Genomic DNA, 9,088 nt, shown 5'->3' with positions numbered 1-9,088 from the left:
ACCTACATCGTGCCACAATTCAAGAAAATCAAAAGATATGTACAGCCCCTTTGTGATTCACGAAACAGGTAACATTGTCCTTATATTATATGAAATGGATGAATACTACAATAGAAGTGATGTTTTTCTCCTTCCCAGTACAATTATTAGACCAAAATAACTTGCCAACATTTCACGTTAGGATCAACATCTGGTCCATCTCCCTTCGCATTTAAGAACCCTATTCTAATGGACTTCGCTACTATTTCAATAAAATTAGATGGAATTACCAAAACTTACTTATCAAATTTTCATGCTCAAGTGAATTGGAGAATTTATACTTGCGATTATATAACTGACTGTACATATATGTTGCAATTGATGTGTTAGCTAATGAATCTCACTTATGAATTTGAAAATAGACCATGACAAACAAAAGAATATGGCTCCTTCATTCTCCATGCATAAAGCTGGTGAACACCATGACAAAAATAATATTTTTTCTCCCTTATGCTATAATTGTTACATAAAAGTAACCCACTATTCTGCTATCAGGCTCAACATCTGCTGCATCAAGATCTGAATGTGTTGTGACTTCAAAAACTATTCAAAATAAAGGTTTGTCCAAACCATTTGCTATAATATGTTTATATTCTAACTGCAGTTTTTTCTCTTTAATAATTTATTGTAATATAATCTTTATTTTAGTATTTTTTAAAAAAGTTAGCCCCGAAGCGCAGTGTCTTTCCCTCTATCATCTGATATAAGTATCAATGCATCAATAATATTATGAATTAGGTTTACTATTGAGTACTACAAGTCATTCCTTTATTCCCACCTTTGGCACGATTAAAACCAGTGGCTACTATGACCCCTCCCTATTTTTATCACTTTCGTTACTTTCTTTCTTAGAGTTGTTTCTAAATACAAACCTTATAAAAAAAACTATCATTAATATTAGTCTGCTACGTTCTGATTATGCTGAATTACAAAACATTCTAAATTATAAGTTTTGCAGCACCAAAAAATTTTAGTATGAAGCCCCTGGCTTTTGTTGTGGAAAAGGTACGACAAAACTTCTCATAGAATGCCAGCTAATCTAAGAAATTTATATTTGAGAAATGATGGAAAATCCAATCATTTCAAACATATATCAGAATATATAACAATTTATTTATTTTTACATCACTTGGTGTTAATAACAATAAAAATTTAGCCCAGAGAGATCCTGGTATCTACACATTTAAAGTTTAGGGACAGATGTATCACTCAATTTTTGCCTTATATACCAAAATAAAATGTCCAATAAATCTATAATTACACTTTTATGACAACACAAATGAGCTTAAAAATCGAATGGCTCACTCTAAAAAATTGCACAAATCAGTTGTAATACAATTAATGGACATAGTAAGATATATTCCATACTCAATATTTCTATGGTATTTAACTAAGATGCCAAACCTACAAAATATTCATATTGCACTAAAATATGATGATGGATTGGATTAGCGAGTGTATAATTTAACTACTACTACTGAGATTGTAGCAACATGGATTAATAAAGTTGATGATTCTGTCATTCATGCACCGCATGTTCAAATTTATTCTCACTGTGATAGAGCATAGAGGATAAACTATTATTTTAGTTGTTATAATCCTTTGTAATAACAATTACTAAATTCACACGTACAAAGTGGGTGGCATTGTGGTATTAAAAAGTTTTATGGTGAAAAATTGACTTCTAAAAAAATTGCTTTGTCTGACTTTGAACAATTGCCAAACATAAAAAAATTTGTCGTTGTTGATGGATTCCTTGATGTGGAAGCTAAGAACTTTGAAAAAGGAAAACAAAAAAGAGATATAATGTCAGTTCAAGAATATTATTGTTATAAACTTAAGATGAAAATGATGAGAAGATGAAATTTTGCATATGGGGAAGATTGTTACAACAATATTCTGTTGATGAATACATAAAATTGGAGACACAAAGATTAGACTTTTTTTCGTTCAATCAAGATTTATTCAGAATGAGCGTGTTACAATGAATTCTTGACATTTTGAGACTTGATAAACGAGATATTTCTAATGTTGAAAAGCAAACATTTCTCCTAAATTCCTTTACAAGCAAACCTAGAGCTATGCATCAACGTTATATAGATGTTATTGCATTAGTACAACACTTTGGAAAGATCAATTTGTTCATAACTATATCATGCAACCTATCTTGGCCAAAAATAAAAGAAAATCTACTATCAAGTGAAAAGACACGAAATAGACCTAATTTGATTAGCCGAGTGTTCAAACCTAAAATGGAAGAACTGAAAATAGATATATTAAAATGAAATATCTTTAGAAAAGTTGTTGCTTTTATGTATACTGTGGAGTTTCAAAAATGAGATTTACCCCATGCACACTTTCTTATTATATTAAGTAATGAGCACAAGCTATTGGTAGTAGAGGCATATGATGATATAATTAGTGTCGAACTACTAGATGAAAATACAGAACCTGATGTGCGAAAGATTTTCATTAAATATATGATGCACGACCCTTATGATAGTTTAAACCCATTAAATTCTTGTACCAAAGAAAAGGATTGTTGTAAATTCAAATATCCAAAAAGGTTTGCTCACCAAACACCAAAGAAAATTGATTCTTATGCAGTTTATAGAAGAAGAAATATAGGAAAAGTTGTAAAGAAATAGAATAATAGTTAGATAACTTTTTGATGGTTCCATACAATCCATATTTACTTGGCAAATTTAATTTCTATATAAATATTAAAGTTTGATCAGACATCAAGGTCGTGAAATATCTCTACAAATACATTTATAAGGTCATTACAAAATTACATTCTGTGTACAAAATAATGATACAGCCATGGAGATAGATGAAATTAAGGAATATCAGTCTGTTATATGGGTTTTTCCTTCAGGTTGTATGGCGTCTCTTTAGTTTTCCTATAAGTGAAATGGCTCCTAGTGTTTATCGCCTTCAACTATATCTTGAAGACCAATAATTTATTTCATATAAGAGCAATAAAGATATAAATACAACTGTAAATAATCCCATCATCAAAAAAATAATGTTAAAAGAATTCTTCTATATGAACAAAATTAACAAATACACTACAGAGCTTAATTTACTATACAAAGACTTTCCTGCATAATTTGTAAGGTCATCCACTGATAAATTTTGGGCACCAAGACAAAAATGTTATGTCGTTGGGTGCATTGTAATATGTCATCCAACAAAAGAAGAAAGATATTATATTAGATTACTACGAATTCATGTATGAGGACCAATATTGTATAAGGATCTTATAACTGTTGATGGAGAGTGTTGTAATACTTTTATAGAATCTGCGGAGAAAAGAGGATTGTTACATTGTGATAACAATTACATAGAGTATATGTCTGAAGCTGTAGCATCTCAAATGCCACATAATTTGAGACATTTATTTTCTACATTATTGATATATTATTTTCTTACCATCCCAACTAAACTATGGGAATAATTTAAAGATTCAATGCTCGAAGATTATTAAGTGTTACGAACTATTAAGAAAAAAGGCATTCAGTATCAAGCTTTAAACCATATCAACTAGATTTCCATGATATTAATGAATATGAACTCATTTTAAAAACTATCATATCTTTCGTAGTAGCGAGAGAAGAAAGATCTATTACTGTCAGTGAGGATGATGTGCTCTTACATAAGAGATTAAATAAAAATCAAATGATTGCCTATAATGTCATTGTAGATAAAATATTTTCAAACAAAGTAGGTGCATTTTTTATAGATGGTCCAGAAGGTATAAGAAAAATATTTTTGTACCATGCCTTATTAGCAACCATACGATCTATGGGATATATATCTTTAGCAACAGCCACCTCTAGTGTTGTTGCTTCTATTTTCCCAGGTGGATGCACTACACATTCCTATTTTAAAATTTCTATCGACCTTGATGAACATAAAGGCTGTAACATTAGTAAAGAAAGCTCGTCTGCAGGTTTAATTGAAGATGCAAAATTGAGTGTCTGGGATGAGGCGTCTATGGCTAAAAGAAAACTTTTGGAAGTTTTTGATCTATTGTTTCAAGATCTAATGGATACAAATGAATTATTTGATGGAAAATTTATAGTTTTAGGAAATAATTTCAGATAAACTCTCTCTGTTGTATGATATAAAAAGAAAGAAGATTTCATAAGCGAAAGCTTGTTATATTCTACCATTTGAAATAAACTTGAAAAATTATAATTATCTGAGAATATGAGAGCAAGAACAAATCTTGTATTGTAATTATCTTCTAAGAGCTGGAAATAGGCAAGAAACAGTCAATTCCGTAAATAAAATTGAAATACCAAAATCTTTGATTATTCCTTACACAACCAAAAAAAAAATCTTTAGATAAATTATTCGCAATGACATGCTCAAATTTGGATTCATCATGTTCTAATTCATCTTCTATAGATTTTTGTGTGATCAAAACAATCAAAAATAATTTTGTTGATGAAATAAATGACATGCTTATCAATCAATTCACAAGAAAAAGAAAAACATTTGTTGCCATAATGAAGCTTTTGAAATTAACAATAAAACATAATTTGAAGACCTTCTACACACTCTAAATCCTCCAGGTTTTCCCCCGTATATATTACGCTTGAAAAAAAATTGTCCAATTATATTATTACAAAATTTAAATTTATGTGAAGGTTTATGTAATGACATGCGATTGACTTGATGTGATTTAAAAATTCATGTTATTAGTGCTAAAATAGCCACATGAGTTTTCAAAAGTACACATATTTATTTCAAGAATACCACTATTATCATCACAAGATAAAAAGATACTCGTTAAAAGAACACAATTTTCTATTAGATTGTGTTTTCTATGACTATAAATAAAGCATAAGGACAAACTTTAGATTCTATTGGAATTTATCTACGAGAACCTATATTTTTGCATGGTATGCTCTATTTTGTCTTATTCAGAGCTGTGAGTTCAAATTGTGTCAAATTACTCATTCGGTCATCTACGTCAACTAGACATGATGATCATTCTACATCTAACATAGTATATGAAGAAATTAAGAAAGGTATCACATAATATTTTTATTGTGTGTTATCCTATTCCCTCATTCTACATGTTACATCAATCTTATTGGAGCATTTTCTTTTTTAAATTCATATGACATATCCTCCTTTTCATACTTGTTTTTCCCATGGAGCCTAATATTCTTACCCTCAGAAAGTTTAACATGACTAATTACTTTAATTTTTCTTGCTTTAATATTATTTGTAGTACATGTTCTTCGTGAAGTAGGATCACATTTGAAAAAATAAAGTTTGATGATTCTGCTACTTTAGAGAGCACTGCGAAGGAAAAAACCAACACAACTGATGAATTGTACCCCAAAAAACCTATAACCTAAATGTTATATTGTTTATGCTTTTACTTGCATACGCATAATCAATGATAAATATAATTTCCCTTACAGCAGCTAATATATCTAAAACGAACACTGCAACGATCGCAGCAGTCGCTGACAAAGAAAAGTCACCATGTATTAACATGTTGTATGTCTGTTAAATATTCAGTGAAGTGTAAGCTCTATGATCGTTTTTAGGTATTTGCTTATTTCTGTATTTCACCATTTTCTGGTATCATGATGGATATTTATTTTCTTCTGATATGTATGGCTAATTTGAAGAGAATTGGAACTTCCTACTGATGTTTATTTTCTTTTCTTGTTATAGAAAGTCAACATAATTGGAAGTTGTCCGATCCATTTTAGTCCTTACTTTTATAAAGTGATTTTGATTATCATTTTATACTTCATTAGGTCTTTAATATGTTTTTGTTCCTTTTTGGTATCCTGATTTATTTGTTTGTTGCATACAGGTATTTGCAAGTTTATTAGTTGATGCATATCAAATAATACTGGTTAATATTGCAACTATATTACAGCAGATCGGTTATGAAAGTGAGGTAACTTTTGTAAAGAATTATGCCATACTGAATATGATCACATATGCTTTCAGCTTATCAAATAATCAATCCTTTTCAAATTGTTGCAATTTATGTTAGTAAAACCTCAATTGAACATTTTTAAAATTAAGATAATACAAATTATGTCTGAGAGTACTTACAAGGCTTTAGAGGATGTTAGATTTGAGAATTGAGACGTTCATTATGTCCTCTTTAAACCCCACTTATAAGATTATCGTGGATGTGTAGTTGATGTGCTAATAAAAATTCCATAAGGAGTTTAGTCTTGGTTTATGTCACGATTCGAGTCGGGGCCTTGGCCGCGATGAGCATCTTGAACCATCAAGGCCTGAGAGACCCTGTAACGGCCCAACCCACTATGATATTATCCGCTTTGGGCCCAGGCCCGCACGAATTTAAAATGCATCACTAGGGTGTAAGGCTTGTTTACTTATATACCAAGCATCCCTCTTGTGTTTTGTCAATGTGGGACTCCTTATCCTAAGTTGGGGTGTTACATACACCCCCTCCCCTTATGGACTCAGCATCATCGGTGAGGTTTGTCCCACCAAATATGATTTGCCTAGACTCAAGGCTGAGGTTTGTCCTGCCTTACCGAAATTTGCATAAACTCAGTTTGAACTCTGGCCCACATCAATAGGGCTGACAAAAAATGGCTCTGATACCATTTTTGTCACGATCCAAGCCAGGGCCCTAGCCGCAATGGGCATCTCAAACTATCAAGGCTCGAGATACCTCTGTAACAGCCCAACCCACTAGTGATATTGTCCGTTTTAGGCCAAGCGATACACGGCTTTAAAACACGTCACTAGGGAGTAGTTTACTTATATACCCAGGATCCCTCTTGTGTTTTACCGATATGAGACTTTTTATCCTAAGTTGGGGTGTTATAGTTTAAGACATTATTATGCAATCTAATAAACATGTAAAATAAAAATAAGAGTATTTAAGCAAAAATAAGTAGAGATTATTGTGATTCCATGCTCCACATTGTATCACAATTCTACCGTTTATTAGAAATTTTGTGTTATGTGTTTCGATTTATTACTTCTACTCTGATGAGGGGGGTTTAACCTATTCAGAGTTTATAACGTTTTGCAGGTCAATACTATCACAGAGACAATGAAAGTTTGCTTATCAATCAGTGAAGATTCCTTCACTACCCCTGCACTAGCATTTTTCCACATCCAAATGCCAGAAATTCATCAAGGTCCTATAAAAGATATTGTTGGCATTGCCGGGAATATGTGGCATGTTCATCAGTAAACTTCAGAGTCTTCACGACCTTTATATTTTTAGGAAATATTAAGGCTATTTTTATAGGTCATGATCATATTAATGATTATTGCGGGAATCCAAAAGGTATATGGTTTTGCTATGGTGGAGGCTTTGAATATCATGATTATGGTGTAGTTGGTTGGCCTAAAAAAGCAACGGTAATACATAAAGAACATAGGAATGGGAAGGAAGCATGGATAGGTGTAGAGAAGATCAAGACATGAAAGAAACTTGATAACGGTGTACTGATAAGTTTGATGAGCAAGTCTTGTGCGAGATTCATACATTAACATGAAAGTATCAGGTATAAATTGTTCTTACGTATGTTACATGGTTATATTTATATTTTTAACTTTTCATTTTAATTGTCTTATTTATTTATTCAAATTTCTAAAATCAACTTATTTGAAAAGGTTTTTTTATTGAAAAGTAATTTGTATTTGGCTAATTAACTAAAAAAAATATTTTTGAATAATAATTAGTGTCTGCTGAAACTTTTAAGAAGTGTTTATCAGCGCTATTTTTATGATTTTTGATGTATTATACAAAGACAGTTTTCTGGTTAATCATGCTTGTGTCGTTTCTCCTCCGTATTTCCACTGAAGTACTTGGTTTTGCGGATTTAGATTGATGTCTGCTCTACTTTAACATATATTCTAAAATATTCAAGCTATCGATTTTGAAGTACTGATCCCAAATTGGCTGGGATAAGGTGGGCTATCCAAGAATTAGCAAGCCCGGTATAAAATTTATAACGTATTTGATTGACTATCCAAATTTATTCAACTAAGTGTTGTATAAATCCTATTCTAGTCTATATATATATCTCACCTTATCTCGCATACCAAACGACTCCTAAAGGTGGTTCACTTCTTTTAATAGACAAAATGCAATTGTCTGTATTATTGAGAGCATAAAGGAGCTACATATCACCAATATGTAAAAAGTTGTGGACCTCATTACTGGGTGGTCAGCTTATAAAAAATTAAACTCATGATATAATTCAATGAAGCTTAAAATAATAGGAGAGTTGGCAGTGATTTTGAACAAACTATACCTTAAAGGTTCAGGGCAAGAAAATCTTCTGCAGGCAACACATGAATATGATATAGAATTAATAGACAAGAAGCAATTGTCTGTATTACTGAGCGCATGAAGGAGACATGTATCACCAATATGTAGAAAGTTGTGGACCTCATTACTTGGTGGTCAACTTATAAAAAATTAAATTCGTGATATAATTCAATGAAGCTTAAAATAACAGGAGAGTTAGCAGTGATTTTGAACAAACTATACCTTAAAGGTTCAGGGCAAGAAAATCTTCTACAGGCAACACATGAATCTAATATAGAACTAAAATTAAACTCTCTGGAGCATAGCAAACCAAAAAAAGTAAATGATATGGTTAATGATTTTCGCATTATACAAACACATGAGGCAGTCATGGACAAGAAATTTTCTTTGTTGTCCAGTAAGTTTGTCTGTCTTTACTCCTGTTTCTGCTTGACTTCTCACCATAATTATGGCAACCTCTATACTCTAATATTTGTGAGATTTGTTTGAGACTGAGGCATAGTTATTATTGTAGGAGGTAGTTGCTACAATTCATCACGCTCGACTTAAGATGTTCTTTTCTGTGTGTTTTATCTTTTTTTTATTAACAAAATGGAGAGGGGAACAGAGAGATGGACCGTCGATTGCTACTATGGCCTTCAAGATTCTCACATGTTTTATCTAAATACACCATTTTTAAATGGGTAATTCTTTTGATTTGTAATCGATGTTATACACTGTTGTAAACAAGCAACCTCAGGA

The sequence above is a fragment of the Capsicum annuum genome, chromosome 6 (genome assembly GCF_002878395.1).
Source record: "Capsicum annuum cultivar UCD-10X-F1 chromosome 6, UCD10Xv1.1, whole genome shotgun sequence".
Lineage (NCBI taxonomy): Eukaryota > Viridiplantae > Streptophyta > Magnoliopsida > Solanales > Solanaceae > Capsicum > Capsicum annuum.
This window is presented reverse-complemented; position numbering follows the sequence as displayed.